The following is a 21,160-nucleotide window of genomic DNA, read 5'->3' on the forward strand; positions in this document are numbered from 1 at the left end:
CCCCCCAAATCAGCATTTTACTTTAAGCTCAGCCCAAGCCTGTACCAAGTGCAGTGCATGCCCAAAAGAGGCATTGTGCTAGTTTGACCTAGCTTGCCCAATGTCTGTATAGATTGTGTGCTTCAGCGGGGCTTTTTGGCGCTTTTATCTAATAGCCAATTGAATCAGCTATTAGATAAAAGCGCCAAAAAGCCCCGCTGAAGTGCACAATCTATACAGACACTAGAGAGCTGGGTTGAACTACGCATTTTCTTTTCCAGCAGAGTGCTGTTTTGGGGGTTTTTTTCCCATGTTTGTAAGCAGCCAAAATCACCTAAATCCTCAGCAGGTACGTTCAATGAATCAATTCCTAAGTGGGTATAAATGATTGTAGTGTTATTAACTTCAGCAGAACTATACACAATTACACCAACATGGAATCTAACACAATATGTTGCAGTTAGAAGCTGCTCTAAGATGAACCACAACACTGCTGTCTGTGAGAACTCTTTATGCCATGTTTTAAAGGAGTAAAAACTGTATGCATTCCAATTGTATGTTTCAGTCTACATTGTAACATCTGGCCCTGTCTCAACCATTTAATGACTCCTTGTTGTATATAGAAAACGGTGTTGAAAATGCTGTTTTAATAAATATTCAACTGCTTTTCATAAAGAGGTAAGCATGGACCTTTCTTCAGGTCCCAGGGAAATGGTATTGCATAGATTCTGCCAGTTGTATGCCAAAATTGTAAATATTTCATTATGTTTCCTCAGTGCAGTGGGCCATCCATGTGTTTTTGGCTTTTGTGAGAACATTGCTTTGTGCTTATCATCAGTAAGTCTGGACCACACAAAATATTTTCCAGACTTTTTTTCCATTCATTAATTCATCCTTCTAAATATTCTGTACGTTCTGACTTAATGTTTATTCTATGAATTGGAGCTCATTATTTTCCTGCTTATCTTATTCAGTGTGTATTCTTCCACAGAATAACAGGTGTCAATTCTCTTAGGATCTTTCTTGATGACCATAAAGTCATCAAGGGATTTTGAGCAAAAATTGCTTGGTAAAAAGCCAAATTAAGGTTTGTTGAAATAAAATAAAACACAGCGTTTCAATTAGAAACTAAGTGTTAACATTTTCCAGCTGCCTTTTTTTATTATTTAAAGCATTTTATGTTCCAAATTCTTTAAGGAGCTAACCTCTTTAAGGAGCTATTTTAGTTGGACTTTCAACAGCGATGATCTGTTTCCCCTGACAGCCACCCTTAAGATGTGTATTTCTCATTGAATGAAATTCCCATTCTCTGTCCATTGTTCTTAAGCAGTCTCTTCTTTTAAATCGCCATTTGATAGATGTTAAAAAAGCATACCAATAATTGAGGAGTTTCATTAGAGATGAAGAATGTCAGATTGTAGTGTACTTCTGTCTCTGCAAAGAAGCCTTATATAAGTCACCGTGGGCCAAATTCTACTGTCTTCATTGACAATGAGCACATCTACATGTGCAATTAATGTGAAGCAATAAACTCTGGAGCTTATTGCTCCCAGATGCACTGTTTGAATGGGGGGTTCAGCCTGCCAGCCCAGGGCTGCTCCCCTGCAGCTCAACATGCTGTGGAGGGGCTTACTGGGGTACAAGGGTGCTCCAGTGCAGGGCTAGCCAGCAGGCACCCCTGTGCCCCAGCCAACCATGTCACTGTCTATACTTGTGGTGCTGTGGAGTTAATTAATTTACTCCAACCTAATAGAATAATAGAATCATAGAAAGTTAGGGTTAGAAGGGACCTCAAGATGTTATCTAGTCCAACTCCTGCTCTAAGCAGGACCATCGCCAACTAGATCATTCCAGCCAGGGCTTTGTCAAGCTGGGTCTTAAATCCTCCAAGGATGGAGGTTCCACCACCTCTCTAGGTAACTTGCTCCATTGGTTCACCACCCTTCTAATGAGAAAGTTTTTCCTGTTATCCAACATAAACTTCCCTTGCTGCAAATTGAGACCATTGCTCCTTATTCTATCTTCTGACACCACTGAGAACATCACTTTGGAACCACCCTTCAGATAGTTAAAGGCTGCTATCAAATCCTCTCAGTCATCTCTTCTCCAGACTAAATAAACCCAGTTCCCTTAGCCTCTCCTCATAAGTCATGTGCCCCAACCCTCAAACCATTTTCATTACTCTCCTCTGGACTCTCTCCAACTTGTCCACATCCTTTCTGTAGTGGGGGGCCCAAAACTGAACACAGTACTCCAGATGTGGCCTTACCAGTGCTGAACAGAGGGGAATAATCACTTCCCTTGATCTGCTGACAACACTTCTATTAATGCAGGCCAGGATGCTGTTAGCCTTCTTGGCAAGAAGTGCACACTGCTGACTCATATCCATCCTATTGTCCACTGTAACCCCAGGTCCTTTTCTGCAGAGCTGCTGCTTAGCCAATCAGTCCCAAGGCTTTAGTGGTGCATGAAATTGTTCCATCCTAAGTGCAGAACTTTGCACTTGTCCTTGTTGAACCTCATGAGATTTCTTTTGGCCCAATCCTCCAATTTGTCTAGGTCACTCTGAATCCTAGCCCTACCCTCCAATGTGTCTACTACACCCTCCAGCTTTGTGTCATCCATGAACTTGCTGAGGGTGCACTTCATCCCATCTTCCAGATCATTAACAAAGATATTGAACAAAACTGTCTCAGGACTGACCCCTGTGGCACTCCACTTGATACCGGCTGCCAGCTAAACATTGAACCGTTGATTACTACTAATAGAGATACACGTGTAAACATGCAGTGTTTACTGCGGAACGAATTAGTCTACTCCACAGTAAACATCTTGTGTAGATGCACCCAATGAGTAGTACCTTTCTCTGCAAATAATTTCACTGTTTTCAGTAGGAGTGGTTAAGGTTATGTGCTATAGTTCTGGAGGCATGAGTTCAGGCCCTGCTTTAGACTCATGCTCATAGCTGTCCTGTAAATGGGTATCTGTGCATTCATCTGTAAAATCAAAAGCAGTTGGTTGTGGTATTAGTCACATTACTCCCTTTTGTGCCATTGGCTAAGAAATTAGTGCATCTTAAACACACTTTCCCAATGGTCCGTAAGACTCCAGTGGACCTTCATTTCAATAGGGGCATTCACAGAATAAAGTGTAGCTACACATGATTGAGACATAATCAGATTAACATTTTCTTTTCCCTCTACGTTTCAGAGCAGACTCAGAAGAAATAAAACATAGCCACTAAGAGCCTGATCGCTAGTTATTGCACACACACCCCCCACTACTCCCTACTCCCCAGACTTATCCATTTAGCCAATGACTAAATCTTGCAAAATGCATAAGCAATCTAGGGAGCAAGGACCAGAACCCAGGCCTCCCTCTTCCTTGCTGCATGCTTTAACCATTAGGATACTGCATCAAGTTCCCCCTTACTTGCTCACTGAATTGACCATACATTTTGCATTACATAGTCATTGAATAAAATGGCTAATTATCATGGAGAATAAAGAACAAAACCCAGGGCTCCCTCTCCCCCAAAACCAGGGACTCTCCTTGGGCCACATAGGCTTCTTTTTGCTTGCTGTGCTCCTGGTCTTAACATTCTCATTCTGGACTGCCAGCTTCAACAAAAGTGAATAAAAATGCCCTCATCCCTCCCCAGCCAATAGCAAAGTAGTCAGAGCACTGTATTGGTGAGTGAGTGGTGTGGCTTCAAACCTCTCAGTGGACAGAGGTCTAGAGCAGGGGCTGGCAGGCCCCAGCACACATGCCAGAGTGTGGAATGTGAAGGCATTTTACTTGACACATGTGCCTTGGGGTGGACGGCAGAGAAGGAGCCAGAGCTGTGCTGCTGTAACAAACCCCTCACAGCTCACCCGCCATCTGCCCAAAGGTGCACATGCATCCGCTACCAACAACAAGCCAGGCTGAGGTTCGGTGTACCCTGGTGCAGCTGCTTACATCCTCCCTGCTGCCTGCTATGAGCAGCCTGGGATCTGTGGTGGACAGCAGGGGCCTGCCCAGAGTCCGGCCTGGCTGTGGCAGGCAGCTGGGAAGTTGCAGGCAGCTGCATGGGGATCTGTGGAGCCCCAGCTGAGCTTCTTGCTGGCAGCGGGTGCACGTGTACCTGGGGCAGACGGTGATGGAGTTGTGAGAGGCCGATCCTTGTTGTGACTGTGCAGCCCCAGCCCCTTTTCCACTGTCCATCTTGAGGCACTCATGTACCTGTTGCCAACAGTGACCCGGGCTGGAGCTCCATGGATCCCAGTGCAGCTGCTTGCAGCCTCCTGGCTGCCTGCCACAGCTGGCCTAGGCTCTGGGTAGACCCCTGCTACCCACCACAGAGCCCAGGCTTCTCATGGCAGGTAGTGGGGAGGCTGCACAAAGTTTCATCAAGATCTGCGGAGCCCCACCCTGGTTCATTGCCCACAGTGGGTGTATGTGCACCATAGGATGGATGGCAGTGAAGGAGCCTGGGCTATGCTGTCTCAACAAGGATTGGACCTCTCATAGCTCCCCTGCCATCTACCCCTGGCATGCCAACATCCTACAAGTAGAGCAGGGGTCAGAAGTTTTTTTGGACAGAGTGCCAAAAACACCTGCAACCTCAACTTGTAAGATGTTGACGTGCCAGGAGCAGATGGCAGGGGAGCCACAAGGGGCCTGATCCTTGTTATGGCAGTGCAGTGCAACCCATTCCCCACCATCCGCCCTGAGGCACATGTGCCAAGCAAAATGCCTTCGCTTGCCACACTCTGGCACCCATGCCAGGGGTTGCCTATCCCTGAAGTAGAGGTTGCAGGGATTTTTGGCACTCTGCCCATAAACACTGCCAATCCCTGGTCTAATGCCTGCCTGCCTGCCTGTCTTTCCCACTGCTTGGAAAATGATCTAATTACTAGACTACTGGGCTGTAAGATAGGAGGGCTTCTCCTCCATCTGGCAACTTTGATGTGTGCCATGTTAAGTGCACCAGCCAAGTACAAGGATTGCTAGTTAAGGAACTTCCCACTTAGTGCATTTGAGGAACCTGAACTGCTGCCTGACAGAAACACATTAGTTATCCAGTTCATAGGTTTCCCTATAAATATAATGGGAGATGTCTTTGAGCACAAAGATAGGCACCTCCCCAGGGCACAATAAAATGAACAGGTATAATAGGATCACCTTCTGAAGGCACCCAGCTGCCTCCCTCTTACACCCAAAATGGGAAGCTTAATCACCTCCATTGGGTTCAGTAGGGGCTGCACTAAGCTTCCCATTGACACAATGGGAAACTTAGGAATAGGCCTTCTGTGGGAGATACGTACCTCTGAGATAAGTAGCAAGCTAACTTGGAGGCACTTTAGAGGCATACTAGGATTTGGGCCATAAATATAGCTGATGTGATTCAAGGGCAGCATTATGATAAGGTACTATGAAATAGCAAATGAGTAAAATATTTGGTCTGATTCTCCACTATATTGTTCAAGTTTTACATCCATCAAACACTACTGCAGAAAATAAAGCAATAAAAACAATGGAATTGAATCAACATGACATTGGAGTAAACTCTGTGTCTATACTGGGCATGTCTACACATGCATTAATGCGCTGTAATTACAGCACACATTAAGCTTAATTAATGTGCCGTAATCAGCGCTACTGCACGTTAGCACAGAGGAACGTTTTTTTGTTAAGCTACTGCACATTAGACTAAATATACTGTGCATTAGTGCATTAGCATGGGCTTTTCCCTCCATGCTAATGTGCAGTAGAATTAGTCTTCTGCTCATATAGCATTGCGTGTAGATCTGTACTGCTATAAAGGAAGAATAGGGCTGAGCACCCTCCACGCACCTGAGTCCACAGGCACATTCAAGATCCACGAGTTTGCCAATGAGGCTGCTCCAGCCTTGCCCCCGGGCCCCACTTTCAAGCCCTTGGTGTCCAGCAGACCTGAGAGCAGCTGCTGTAGATGAGAGTGGAGCAGAGATCTTAGGTGGACAGGAAATAGTCTTGACATACATGTTTCTCCTGTGGCAGGTTGTTTTTATTTTACCACAAAACAATATAGCTTTGCCACCAGAGTTGTATCCACATTAGGACCATGTTTGCCTAAAGTAACTAGGGCTTACCTATGCTGCAGTAGCTACATTTTTTCTGAATTCTGAGCAGCCACATTGTTTTCAGTGTGGCTGTTTGCAAAGTAAGGTACAATTTCATTTGAGTAAAGGTGGAAGATTTGGACCGTCAGAGGAACCTGTCCTCAGATTTCAGAGTCAAAAGGGTGCCTTGTTTCATCAGTATTTTTATTACAAAACTCTGTTTTTCCAAGATTTATGACTTGGCTTGGCTTGTAGCAACGAAGTTTGGACTGAAACTCAGTATTCACACTAATTTTTGAAGGGGCACTCCACAACGCCATTATGCAGAAAACTTTCTTTGAAAAAGCCCTCTCTTCACACAGTAAGAAATAACTGAGTCAGAAAAACTGATAACTAATATGCCATTGCTTCTTATTCTTGAATTTGGACCTCAATTGCCATCAGCTTCTGAGTGAAGCACGCATAGGAGCACAGATTTTTGTGCAGTTTATGTTTTCATTTGTATTAAGATTGCACATGGTCATTCATCAGGGCATCTTTACATACGCTACAGGATTAGGGCAAGCCTTTAATTAGAGCAGCTCCCAGGAGCTCTAATTAAAGCACCCACAGTGTCTCGTATATTCAGCCTCCTGCACTTCAAAATGATGGCAGGGGCGCTTTAACTAACGCTTGTTCAATGACCTTTATCATTGCCATTTTGAAGCATGGGCACGCTGAATACAGGTGACACCAAGGCTGCCGGACTGTGCTAATTACCATGCTCCAGCAGACTCAGTTAATTGAGTCTTCTCCGATGCATTCTAATTAGAGCATGTTGGAGCAGGCATCGGACATGTGTATTGGTGCCCTCAGGTGGGAGTCTGTGGCCTTCTCCATAGCTTGCTGTCCTCTATATCTTTATTTACATGACATATTCCCAAACTTTTGAAAATTAAGCAACTCCTTTAAAAAATGAAATAAATTATGCCTCTGCTTCACCCTCTCAATGGATTGTTAAAGGTCTACACATATTTTAGATTATCATAGTAGAGTATGCTCTCTTCTTATATGCTTTGATTGGCAATGAAAAAAGCTTACAATACTTCCATTTAATTATCATTATTGGCATTTTAATTAGCACCTACTGAAATGAATGGGGTAATTCACACCTCAGCATGATTACTTCAGGGTCTGTACAAGCACAGGCAAGTATTGCTACATTAATTATACATAGCTCAAATTTTGAAGTTTTTTTTTTTCGTGTGTGTGCAGCTGTGATGGCTAGAGACATACATGTTTTTTTTAAATATAAACTGGTCGGTTCATGACTCCCAGCTAGTCCCTGACAATCCCTGGGAGGGTGATGGGAGAAAGGGAAAAGCAGCACCCACTTTGGGATTGCTAGTTTATGTCATGTTTTACTTCCCTATTTTAATTAAACTGAGCTCAGTTTCTTTCATTACTTTGTTTCATAACTGAGAAACCATTTTAATTTTGTTCACATGAAGAAATAGATTCCCCATCTAAACTAATGCCATAACAGAAGGACACACAAGTGTTTTCAGTCACAAAATAATAAAAGCTGAGAAGAGTGGAAGTTTGAGTTTTCTCACACAGAACCAAGGTAGCCCCTGGAAAATAATAGCTTTAATTGAAAGTAAAAATGATCTAAAGTAAGGTTGTTATTTCTGGACTAAAAGTCAGTATCATGCATAGGCTATTTTAGGGCCCTTTCAGGAACAATCTGAAGATTTTCTACTACCCTGAAGTCTGACAAATGTATATTTTCTTTGTCCCCCTCCATGGCATGAGACAAACAAAACAGCCTCTTCCCGGTAGAGCTAGGTATGCAAATGCAACTTTGTACTCTGGACCTTCCCCATAGCTGCCTGATTTTGTGTGTGTGTGTGTGTGTGTGTGTGTGTGTGTGCGCACTTACACATTACTGCATTTCTCAGTCTTGAAGCCCATTGTTTTTTAGGCAAAACAGAAGTAGTCTACTTGTACGTAATGCCCTCAAGTCAACTATGATGATGGCCTGAAAAGAAGTGGCACAAGAGAAAGATTTCTCTTAATATTTCACAATTTTAATCACACTGCAATGTTACAGTATGTTCTGTTCCTCTGATTATTTTTGTTTGAAACCTAAAGCAACAACAGGCCTTTTCTGTAAAAGTTCAGTTACTGCTAGCAACATGCTGTATACTAACTTAATTCCTACAGTGACCTCTAGTGGCATAAAGGCCATTCATCTTAGGGAATGGATTTCATTTCTCCAGTGTTTCCATTATTTAAATGGAAAACAATTGGTAATGCTTAGACTTGAGGGTTATTTTTGGAATTCTAAAACTGAAAGGAGGTGGATCAAATGATGTTTGTTAAAAGCATCAATTTTCCACTAATCCTAGGACAAGGATATCAATTGTAAAGCTGGGCGAATACCTCAAAAAACATTCCATGAATGTTCGCTTGGATTTTAGAAAGAGGAATTTATTTTGGCTGTGTTTTAAGATCCTTTTGTGTTTGCTTCACGAGACTATTATAGCAAATGAGTTTACTGGCAGGAATGTTTGCAGAAACAGCAACTTTAAACAAATATTAGAAATATTGATGGAAGTTGAATTTTAAACACAAATATGACTATTTGCATGTGAAATGTCTTTGTCTGGCTTCTCAAAACTGTAGTAGCTGAGTCCATTGAAGTCATTGGTTAGTTACCTAATATTTGCAGTACTATAGAAGAGCATAAAATTTGGCCCCGTGACTGTTAGATAACTGTAAAACCACACAGTGAAACAAAACCACCCTCTTTGGTTTTCAGTCTCCTATGTATTTAGAATTAGACAATCTTATAGCCCAAGCTCTAAACTAGTAAACATCCTTTGTAGCAGGTGATTTTAAGTTTGTAAATCTGTGAAGGTTGTTAGAGTCAGGAAAAAGAGAATTATACTTGAAGTAGTGATGGGGGTAGCAGTAAGCATTTTGTTGCTGTAGCTCTTTTTTAAATATTAAGGAAGTTCTAGTTGACTTGTTCTAGTTGTTGGTTATTTCTTTTTTGTAAGTATAAGATTAAAAAAGCTGGCAGCATTATATAAAGAAGAAAGAATTCTATTAATGATGGTCTTAAAACTCTTTGGCTTTTCTTTAGCTTCTGTAAAGTACTGTTTGTGGTTGGGCGTTTCTCTGTTGTTCTTTTGAGCAGCTTTAAGCACTGGTGTAGTAGGTGCAACTCCAGAGACAACCGTGAGTGCTAGCTCACTTTTATTTTGCCCTTGGGAAGAACAGTATTACATCTGTATGTGAAAACTTTGCAAAGATGTTGTCTTCAACTGCTAGATCCTACAAGAAAAGCCTGCAGTGTTTCTTGGCTTCCGCCAAAGCTTCCCATATGACCTATTCAGCTTTAAACTGCAGGTCCTCAAACAAGAAGTACAAAAGAACATAGAATCAAGCTATTGCTCCCCCGGGAAGCAGTCTTGGAATTACGGATGCCTGTTTTTTTGCAGCTCTACTGTGCTAGCATCTAGCAGCACTTCACTCTTTGGAGCGCCTGCTGTCTTCAGAAGCTTTCTTGCAAACAGCATTTCTCTTGAAAGAGTACAGAGGTAGTCCACACAGAACACCCTGTCTCATTATTCAGTGAATGCTCCAGATATCTGGTAAGAAGTGTTGGTAGATTTTGTAGTTTGAGGCCCTGATTCTCAGGTCCAATCGAGCTATGCTAAGCAAAGGATTTGAGCTGGAGAGAGTTAAAAAAAAGTAGCTTTTTGCTAGCTTTGTAGTCTGTTGGCTCCAGTTTAAGTCACAAAATTTCTGCCTATAATGGACTCTTTATTAATAAAATAAAGTTGACAATCCCAACTAAAAGCTTTGGCTGATGCTGTTTACACAAGATCTGACTCTACACACTTTTGTACTAAGAGGATTTTTGTATTTGTATTTGGCCTCTTTTGCACAACCTTAAAGACATTACATCAATTGCAGGAATCCCCTATAACTGTATGCAGTTGCCAAACACCAAATACAAGCCTAGAAGTGTTTTTAAATATTCTTGCAAATGACATAGTTACAACAAGCTCCTGAACATTAAAACCAAAGGGCCATGAGTGAGAATGCCTGAGATGTCTCAGTTTTCAAGAAGAATATGGAGTGAGGTGACCTTAAATGGGTCATTAGGATGCAGCCAGTATAGGACATTATATAACAGATTAATACTTTAAATTGCACCTAGAAGTATACTGGGAGCTGAATTAGCCTACAGAACGCATAAGTACAATAGGTTCAACACAAGCCGAGTAAAAAGGCAGCCTTTTTTCTAGCTGCTATCTCCATAATATTTTCAAGGGACTATGTGTATGAAATGCTACTTAAAGATGTGAAGCTGAGGATGATTGAGATAAAGTGCACATCATAAGAAGAAATGTTGTAATTTCCTAGCTAAACATTATATAGAAAAACTTACACAATTACTGTGGCCTCCTCCAGGTAAGAATGCAGAAAGACCTTCAGATTTAGGGGCATAGCTCCCTAAAAGAGACAGATTTATCAGTAATTTTTTATCATTATATGGCTGTGTCCAGACAAGCATGGCTGTACAATATGTGGTGCTGCATGCACGTCTGTGGTGCCACATACTGCACATTCAGTTTTCCACGGTGCAAGGGAGCAGTGTGGAGGGGTTTTTTGACCCCTGAATAACGGAGAGGTTTTTTTTTCTGTTGGAAAGAATTCAGAAAGACCACAACAAGTCAGAATGTTTTTGATACTGTGGATTCCTTTTTGAATTTTTTTTTTGGGGAGTGGGGGGGTCAATCATATGTAGGTGTTTGCACACCTAGCACTTCTAATATTATCAGGCACCTTGGTTGACAATCATTGCACTAGATAAACTGGCATGTTTGGAACACATTAAGCTTTGACCTATCCAGCTGAATTTTTTAGTAAACCCTACTCATACATTTGGAAACCATCAGCAAAGTTTTTGCCACATTGGTGTCAGAAATCCCCATAGCCTGAGTACAGATGAAGTAAAGCCAACATTTTCTTTTCTATGTGCCAGGTATTTTTGGTGCAAATGCATGTGATGACTTGTTTCAAGGAAGAGACTCCAGTGAGCTGAAAACGGAAGCACAAAGTTGTAGATGAGCAGAACAACTCATAGTCATTGAAGAGACACAATATGTAAAAGGCTGTTCCTTCTAGGTGTCTTTTTGGTTCCATGTTACATTGGAAGAAGTTGACACAGACATGTGAAAAGGTCAATATAACCATAAATGATAGAGTGCAAAGTGACACACTAATGGCTCTTTGTACTGGCATCAGTAATAAAATTAAAAATTAGAAAGAACAAAATAGATTAATGATTTTAAACAGTTGAAAGTATACCGGTGTATTTCAATACACATACAAGATAACCTATAGAAGGTTTTTAAACTCAGTATTAAAAATGATTAGATGTAAGGCTGATCTATAACCCACAGTCCACATACTCCTCATCTTTAGGTAAATTTAAATCTGTACATGAATTTTGTGGTGCATGATCATCTTTATTTTCATATATAATGTGCCCGTAATGTTTGTGCAGAGTACATTACAGCCACTGATCCTCAATCAGAACCATAGATTGAGATGTAGATGGATTTCTGCTGCTAAATCTGCAAATACCTTCCACTCCTCATCTACATGAGCAGGTGGCTACAAATGATGCACAAGGGTCAGGCCCACAGAACCACACTTTCCAACAGCAGGATGTTGGCCATCGTGGTCCCCCTGCTTTACCTGTGGCAGGCTAGGGTGTTAGGTCTTGTGGTGTGTCAGGGTTGACTGTAGTTTTTCAAAGAGGTTAAACAATGGATTTGTATAAGAAGGTTTGGATAGGGATGGTCCTGCCTCAGGCAGGGCATTGGACTAAATTAGCGGTTCCCAAACTCTGACAGATTGTGTACCACCAATTTAAAATGATACAACCTTAAGTACCACCAGCAATTTTTTGTCATATAAAGTAATTATAATAAACCTGTTAACATGTACCACTGGCCAGTTGTCTACATACCACTGGTGGTACCCGTACCACAGATTGGAAGCCGCACTAGAAGATACCTATGGAGATCCCTTCAGCCCTACTTCTCTATGATTCTATGAACCATTATCTCACACAACATATAATGGATCTATGTGGCCTACTCATGCCCAATGCCTGCCTATAGTTGACGATGGCTTTATCTGAGATCAGTTTCCAACTGTCAACTGGTGCTTCTGGGTGTGAGGAGAAAGCATGGACTGGTGGAAAAGGATTATGCTGAAGAACTGGGACAGCCACCAGTGGCAGGAGAACTTCAGGGCGAGGAAAGTGGCCACTTGCCTAGAAATCTGTGCTGAGCTAGCACCAGAGCTGCAGAAGCAGATCAACAATATGAGAGACCTTTTGAGCATGTATTTTACTCTCTCCCCTATTGGGATTCAGAGTACACCAGTAGAAAGGGTTGTTCTCATACTTCAGGGCATCATGGACCATCATGGGAGGTTCACCCACGTCACAAATAACTAGTTTAGCAAAGAACATGCACACGAATTTTCCTCAGTTCCACCTTGAGGAAGTTGATAAAATGGGACACTTTTGCCAGCGCTGCTCCCGGGAAAAAGTCCAGTGGTACAACCATTCCCCACCCTCCCTTCCCCACCACTGATACTCATCGGCCCTGCTGATCCATTACTTTGATGGCTCATGAATCCTTACAAAAGGCAACTTGACTGCAGGAAGTAATTGTTCAACTACTGTCCAAGCAGTATATAGGATAACAGTTGAATAGGTCTTTGAGTGGCTCAGGTCCAGACAGCAGTCACTCACTGTGCAGGTGGAGTTATATCTACACAATATTTTAATACCTTCCTGAATTCTGCACATGACCTGTGGGAGCAAGGTCAGGTGCCTAGCCAGACTTGTCTAGCAGTTTGAGCAGCCAGAACCACAAACATCCAGCAATGACAACTATCAAGGCTATCTCATCCAAGAAACCTCAGCCATCTGTTTTCAGTCAGTATACACGAATGTAGTTATAAGTTGCTGGGTGCCTGCAAAGCAACCACTTACATACCCACTGTTTTAGGAAACACTGGTGTTTAATGTTCTCAACATACAACCTTTGCATGTTTTATGTGATGTGTACTCTGAGCTGGGCTAACGGACCTGCGTGAGAAGGGAGGACCTGTGGCCCTGCCATTGGAGGGCTTTAAATGCCTACTTCCTGTTATTTCTGATGTGACCATGTGCCCTGTCAAAAATGTTTCTGCTGTGCTAATGGAATCAGTCACTGCTGGCAGTGCAGAGCCATTTGGCCTGCCTAGTTTACATCTGCTGGCCAAATGCCCAGCTACCCCATTGACTGAATGTTGTACATGCTGCATGAAGCAAACAATAGAGATTTTCTAAAAAACCAAAAAAACAAAAGGCTTTTGTCAAACAAATCCAAAAGCAAACAGTGTAAACATGGCCAAAGAACAATAAAATGCAATACAACAGAGGCCTCAAAACTTAAGAGTGGGCTAAAATACTAATCAACTGAGATTAAAAACAGATGTGACATGGAGGTCTGTCTATAATAGGTGGGCATGTCTACCCTTGCTATATGGTAACGTGGCTATGGCACTGTGCTTTAGTACTTCCTTTTGGCACATGGTTAAATTTTGCCACTATTGGCAACGTAGCTGGCAATTGGGTAAACACACATGATTGCTACGTCTCCATACTGCACCATACGGCAACGTAGCACATCACTACGTCACCATAGGGCTATGTGTAGATGCATCTGGTTTGAAAATATTTATGAATACTGAATGACAGAAAGTCCTAAGGACCGTTTAGTGCATCAAAGGTAGGCAGTAGAGGCAAATAGGAGAAAATCTCCACTGACTGTTGCAAGGCCAGTGCCTCTGAGGGCTAAAGTAGCAGGACATCAAGATAACAGGCTGAAGCATCTGGTTCCCAGAAGGAACTGTTCTCCTGGTAAAGGGGTTCACTAAAACCTGGAGCACTGCCACTTGTGCTCTTCACTCCAGAAAGAAGTGTTCTCTAACAACTTCAGGACATTCAGGGAGTACACCAATGTGTGGAAATACCTGATGAGGTATTCATAGGACAGGATGGATCCAACCAATGAGGCACTGTGCTGGTCAGCATTCTTGAAGTTTCTCAGGCTGCCCCTGACTTGTAAGATATGATCCAAGTCCATTTGATGAAAGGGCAGCAAAAATATCTATAAACCAATGTCCATGGAAACTCTGGTTAATAGGTCTTGCTGTTGTTCACTCAGATGGTGTCCTCAGAAGCCGTGCAGGAATGAATAGGAATAGTTGCATAAATTGGAACAGAGGAGATCCCTGCACCCTGTTTCTTGCATACTGTGCTCAGTTCTTGGGATACATGCCCAAGGAAAAAGTGTGGGGCAGGTGGCTGGAGTGGAGGAGTCAGATTAAGCCAGGTGTTGCCAAAGTTGCGGGCTGTTCATGCAATCCTTGACACTCAGCCTCTTCTCAGCACTAAATAGGCCTCAGCTCTATCAGTATGTACAGCTTTGGGCACTACATTTTTAAACGAGATGTAAAGAAACTGCAGAGAGTCCAGAGGTGACCAACAAAGGTGATAAAAGAGTAGGAATGCAAGCCATGTCAGGAAAGGCTGAAGAAACTAGGTACTGTATGTTTTGTTTGGGAAAAGGAGATTAAAGGCATGAAAACATTGTTCAAATATTTGGAAGGCTGCCATAAAGAAGATGGAGAAATATTGTTCCCTTTGCCACAGAAAGCAGGACAAATAGAAGTTCCTAATTTCTGGAGCATATATGCAAAAAAGCCAGAATATGGTCTTCCACCAGATTTAGTAGAAAGTAACATCCAGGTACTGTGACCCTAAAGCAGGGGAGGTCAGAACAGCGACCAGAGCATCCCATTTAGAGAAGGCACAGAGCAGTGTAGGTAGGTATCACTTAGCTGATTTAGTGGCTAAATTGGGGGGAGACCATAAACAAAGGAATCCCAAAACAAGACATTTGAAAATTGCCCAGGAGTAAATTTGCATATGATAGCCCAGGGCTGAACCAGTTTTAGGATGTGCATCATAGTTTAATTTTACCCAGTGGGTGGCATACAAGCCTCAGGTGGCCTCTGGGCACATCTACATGTTCATTACTGCACGGTTGTGCAGACACATATGTTGTAGGTGATGCTACTGCGCAGTAGATTAATTCTACTGTGCATTAGCACTTTAGCATGGGTTTTGCCTGCCGTGCTAATGCACAGTAGAATTAGTTTACTGGGCTTGAAGCATCTCATGTAGACACACCCCTGGGGGGTTAATTTGCTGCCCCTGGGTTCCCTCCCAGGCATCACTCCCTCCACCAATCTGAAGGCAGCTGCCACCATGGTCTCCAGGCTCCTTCCTCACCTTCAGCTTCCACTTCATGTTCCTATCTCAGGGGGTGGAATTGGGTAGCATTGCACAGTTGCAGGATCCAGGGAGCCCAGGGCTCAGGGGACCCAGTACTCTGGTGCAGTGGGGGGTTCTGGTGTTGGAACAGCAGAGGACTCATATAGCATCTGGGAATACCCCCAGATGCTCTGAAGTTGGACAACCGTGGTTTTAATTCATTCATTCATTCATTTGTCCAAGACACAAGTCTGCCAAGAGCAGCAGAACTGAGAAATAAAAACAATATAAATACTAATTGGACACTGAAGACAGTTCAAAATGTGATTACTTCAAGTGACTGTAAATGTAAGTAGTTAAACACAAGACTGCCTAATGCTGAAATTAAAACCTTTTACTGAAAATGTACAACTTAAGGGCAGGATATAATGTTAATTGAGGTACAAATAAATCTGTAGAATGTCTGATTTATAGAACAGGTTCAGGCCAGAAATATATGAGCTCCCTGGGGAGCTTAAAGGTCAGAGTCATGAAGTTTCTTTCCAAAATTGATCTTTGGTATGTTTGAGGACAAGTCTCCCAGAATTTTTCAACTAGTTTGACTGTGGTGTCTGCCTTGATAAGCAGTGATGCTAATGCTACATGTAATTTATTGGGAATAGTACTTTTCATCCACACTTGTCAAAATGTTTCATAAAGGCAGGGAAATACTATCACCTGTCTCATGTCTGATGTGTTTCTGTGATTATAACATTTGCTGTGTAATTCCCCTTTGCCTCAGAATTATAGTTTCTAGGGTCGGAAGGGACCTGAGCAGATCATCTAGTCCGACCCCCTGCCATGGCAGGAAGAGTACTGGGGTCAAACGACCCCAGTAAGGTGGTCATCCAACCTCCTCTTAAAAACCCCCAGGGTGGGAGCCTGCACCACCTCACTTGGAAGCTGGTTCCAGACCCTAGCCGCCCTGACCGTGAAGTAGCGCCTCCTGATGTCCAACTTAAACCTTCCCTCTGCCAGCTTGTGACCATTGTTCCTGGTCACTCCTTGCGGCGCTCGGGGGAACAGGGACTCCCCCAGCGCCTGCTGATCCCCCCTAACCAGTTTATAACAGGCCACAAGATCCCCCCTCAGCCTTCTCTTTTGAAGGCTGAACAGGTTCAGGTCCCGCAACCTTTCCTCATAGGACCTACCCTGCTGTCCCTTGATCATACGAGTGGCCCTCCTCTGGACCCTCTCGATGCTGTCCACATCCCTCTTAAAGTGCGGCACCCAGAACTGGACGCAGTACTCCAGCTGCGGCCTGACCAGTGCCGCATAGAGGGGGAGGATCACCTCCTTGGACCTGCTCGAGATGCATCTGTGGATTTTATGCATTTTATGCTGTAAAATCTCATCTTTCATTTTTAAAAAGTTGTCTCTAGACCTTACAGTTATGAATAAGACATTGAAATGGTGAACTGAGTGTAAACTCATCCAGGGCATGTACTCACTTTTTACAATTAGGTACAGGAGAACAGGAAAAATAACTACCCCAGGTAAAGCTTTTACCCAGAGTAATGAAAGTTAATTACAAGTCACTTTTTCTCTCTTGTTGAGTTTTTATTACTATGTGCTGGTTTTCTTTACTGCAAGGTAAGAACAAGTACACAGAAAGTTATCCTAGACAGCTAACATATGGCAAAGCCCTGCTCTCCTGTGCCTCACAGTAACTTGTTTGTGTGTCTATGCCCATAGTGTTGCAGGAAAGTTGCACCAATAGCTCTATGATTTGTGAAATACCCTATTCATCTCTATGCAATGCTATCTCTGACACCTAAAGAAAACAGTTAACCAAAATGTAACCAGGTAACCTAGTGATAAATGCAAATATTGTTAATCAATTGCTCTGGTTTATGTCTTGATTTTTCACCTTGGTAGTTTAAGAGTGATGTTGTAGTTGCGATAGTCCAGAAATTATGCAGGAGGCAAGGATTTCTTAGGTTGATATTTTTTATTGGACCAGCTATGTAGTTGGGATAAAGTTGGACAAGTCCTCGCTCCTGCATCCATAGGCCCTGCAGAATGGTCTTACTATATCAGTACAAAGGACAGTTTTCATAGCATATATGCATCTACATCATGAAGGCTTTGCTGGTGCAGTATACTGATATTTCTGTTCTGTTTCTTTACCAGTTTACTGTAAAAAAACATTCCTATCATAGATGTAGCAGGCGGGGTTGTCCAGATTCAGCCTGCTGGTTGCTGCTCTGGTTTCTGACAAGACAAGGGATACACAGAGGGAAGCATAAGGAGCAAATATACTGCCTTCTCACATGAGAAGAGGAATAACGCTATACAAGATCAAAATAGCTGTGCTGGATGCATATCAAGTGGCTGCCCATCTCATGCTTATCTGCCACAAAAACTTCTTTGCGTGTGTCTGTCCTGCAGAGGAGTCAGGCCCCTACTTTAGGCTACAAATTCCTTTTGCCTGGAAAAATGTGAGGAAGTCCTGTATCTGTAGGTATATGTCTAGTTAAGTAGATGTAAAAAGATCTATAGTCTATAAAGCAGCATGCCATTCAACCTACAGACTGCATCAGTGTAATGAATGAGTGAGATAAGAAGCCAAAATATAGTTTACGTAAGTATGCAAATCAGCAGCCTGATAAGCAGGCTCTGGGCCTCTGCTCTACAATGTGTTTGAGTCCCAGTCATTTCTGTGACTGACCCAAAGTTCAGTTATTCTGTTGAGAGAGAGAAATTAACTTACAGTTCATAGATTCATAGATGTTAGGGGCTGGAAAAGACTTCATGAGATCATCAGATCCAGCCCCCTGCTTTATTCAGTTCTTTCTGATGGGTGTGACTGTATCGGCGAGACCATTTTGCAACTGATCATGCTTCTGTTTTATTCATTCGTGGATCCTTGCCAATGGCATGCACAACTGCTTTGCTAGTTCCAGATATGGATTGCATCATATCAGACAGGCCTTTGTTTAAACCCCAAGATTTCATTGCGACTTCTGAATATAATCTACAGTTAGTTGCAATGTACAACACTTGAGATGTGCAACTTGTGGGAATTCACATCTCTTTATGTGTAGGGTCTGGTTTTGCCTGGCTCTCACCCACATGCATAGAAGACAGTTAAGCTGGAGGGGCTGCTGAGATCCTGGGGCTGCTCTTTGGCTGCTTTCCTTAAGTACTGTTCATCTGAACAGGAACTCCTGCAGCCATAAAACTGAGAGCAAGCAAAATTCAGGGGCATCCAAACCCAAGCCTCCGGGCTTGGGCCTGCACTTAGGATGACCACCAAATGATTTGGAAGCATCTGAAGCCCCAGGTGAGGGTAGAGAATATTTGCTGGTAGTAGGGCCACATATGGTTCTTGGATGACTCATGGATTTGGAATTGATTTGGCTTGGAACACAAAAACATTTCCTTTAAAAAAAAAAAAAAAAAGGAAGTGTGGGGAGTGTGGCCCATGCCACAATTACCAGCAGAAGTGGCTGATGATGGAGCTAAAAGAAAGCTACATATTCCTACAAGGCAGAGCAGAGGGGACACCCATCCTGCACCTTTAGAGCCTCAAAGTCCTTATCTCTCCTCTAGCTCTCTGGACTATTTAGTAGTTTTGCACTTTCTCCACCATATATCTGTTACTTTATAAAGCAATCCCAAACATATGTTTGTGTAACTCCCAATGCCATCAGTAGGAGCTATGGGTAGGTAAAGGGGAAAAAGACTGCAGGTGAGGTCCTGACCCAGCTCTAATCATTGAAAGCTTTGCCTTCTTACTTAAGTGGTTTCAGGATTTCATCCATTAATGCTTTGCCATTATCCATTGTATTTAATTGCAATGTAATTTCTCACATACATGTCCCCAAATATGATACATGCCTTTCTTTTAAATGGTAGAATAAAGAAAAAAAGATCTTTCCTTGACAATGCCAGTACGTGGCAGTAACTGAATAGCAGCTTCTGCAGCAGGAGACTCTGCCAGAGAGAAAGAGGTTATCTACAGCCAGCAGCTAAAATGCAGCACTGCAGCATTATTCTTGCTTCCCCCCCCCCAGCTCCACACACACCTCCCTGCAGAGGCAGATAATACTATTACCATATTTCCTTGTTTATAATTAGGGTGACCATATGGGACAGGATGAAATCTGGGACTCTGGCAGGAAGTCACTGACCCATTAATGACCCACTGTTTTTTCCTTCACAGGGGTTAACAATCACCTGTGAAGTAACAATTAGTGTTAATGGACAATTTTGCTGTCTGCTAAGGCTTCCTATTTCACAGCTGTTGCTGCTCTGCTTCTATGCCCTGTGCCCAGGACATTCATTTTAATTTTCACCAGCTGGCTGAAACCAGCCTCTAAAATCTGGAACTGACCCAGCCAATCTGGGACATATGGTCACCCTACTTATAATACACATCCCAATTTCCATCTGCTGAATTTTGGGGGAAAGGTACATGTTGTATAGAAGAAAATATGGTATCTAGCCCCACTAATTTTTAACATCTCTTCTGCCATAAGACTTGTACATCTCATGACCTACAGTCATTTGCTCTAATACCATAAAGCATTTTGTGTTTGAATGTGTTAAGTATACCCTCTCTAGTATAGACTTCTCCACTCGGTCCGTGTAATCTGCTTATCCAGCACAGCCTTCAGATACATGCAGTGAGAGTTGCATGTGTGGTTTTTGTTCACCTTGGCTTTTAAATCTGTATTAACACACTTGACCTTAAGTACTTGCAGTGAAATTAAATACTTTTCAATCTCATTTTTGATTAAGCTACAGGGTGCTACAAGAAAGATTAATGGTTTTAGCTGGAGTGCTGACAGGCAAAAAGGGGTCATTACTGCCCTCGTGCTCCAGCCAGAATTCCATTCCTTGAAGCCAGGGTACACTCCTTGGGCCTAATGACAGGTTGACATCTAATTTATTTTCTTGGCAAAAATAATAATTAAGGTGGAAAAGTGTATTGTACAGCATATCTTTTGTTCCCTTCATTTTCCTGTAGTTTACAAAGTCAAACCTGTTTTCTTAGGAATCTTAAACTATTCTCCCTATTTTAGAAATAGAAGCTGGTTTTGGAATAGTTGTAGTTTTTTCAGTGTGTAACTTTACTTTTTCCCTTCATCACTGAGTTGCTTTTAACCTGTGTTGGGAAGGATGGTTTGCTGTCTCTCAATATTATCAGTATATCATTGATATACATATACATATACATACATATACATATCTATCTATCTATCTATATATAGCATATGGTATAATATCTATCTATCTATCTATAGATAGCTAGATAGATGGATAGATAGATATTATACTATATGCTAGCTCAGTTCTAAGGCTTGTCCTGGTCACAGACACCTATGATGTAGAATCGATTCAGGAAACTTGTGCCTTCAAAATGATTCAAAGCATCTGTACCTTTCAACTTTCAGGGAATAGGTGTTACCAAGAAAACTGTCCAGCAACAGAAGAAGGATGAACAAAGTTAAGAATTAGAATAAGATGGTAAATTGCTTTCTCAGGGTTTTACATGGAATTCTGTGGACTGTACATCCCCTCACATTCCCTTGTTCTTCATTGCTTCTTAAAGAAGACATTCACAGAGGACTGAGAAGAGAAAATCAATACTCATTTTATTTTTAATTTACATTAAGGGCCTGATTCTGATCTGACACTGATATAA

General features: G+C 42.3%; 1 protein-coding gene across 3 annotated transcripts in view; it reads left to right on the plus strand.

Annotated features, from left to right (window-relative positions):
- Positions 1 to 21,160, plus strand: part of KIF6 (kinesin family member 6) — a 518,996-nt gene that overhangs the window by 468,657 nt on the left and 29,179 nt on the right. The gene's annotated exons all lie outside the window — the stretch shown is intronic.

This window comes from Gavialis gangeticus, unplaced genomic scaffold (genome assembly GCF_001723915.1).
Source record: "Gavialis gangeticus isolate Ggan-Ray unplaced genomic scaffold, GavGan_comp1, whole genome shotgun sequence".
NCBI lineage: Eukaryota > Metazoa > Chordata > Crocodylia > Gavialidae > Gavialis > Gavialis gangeticus.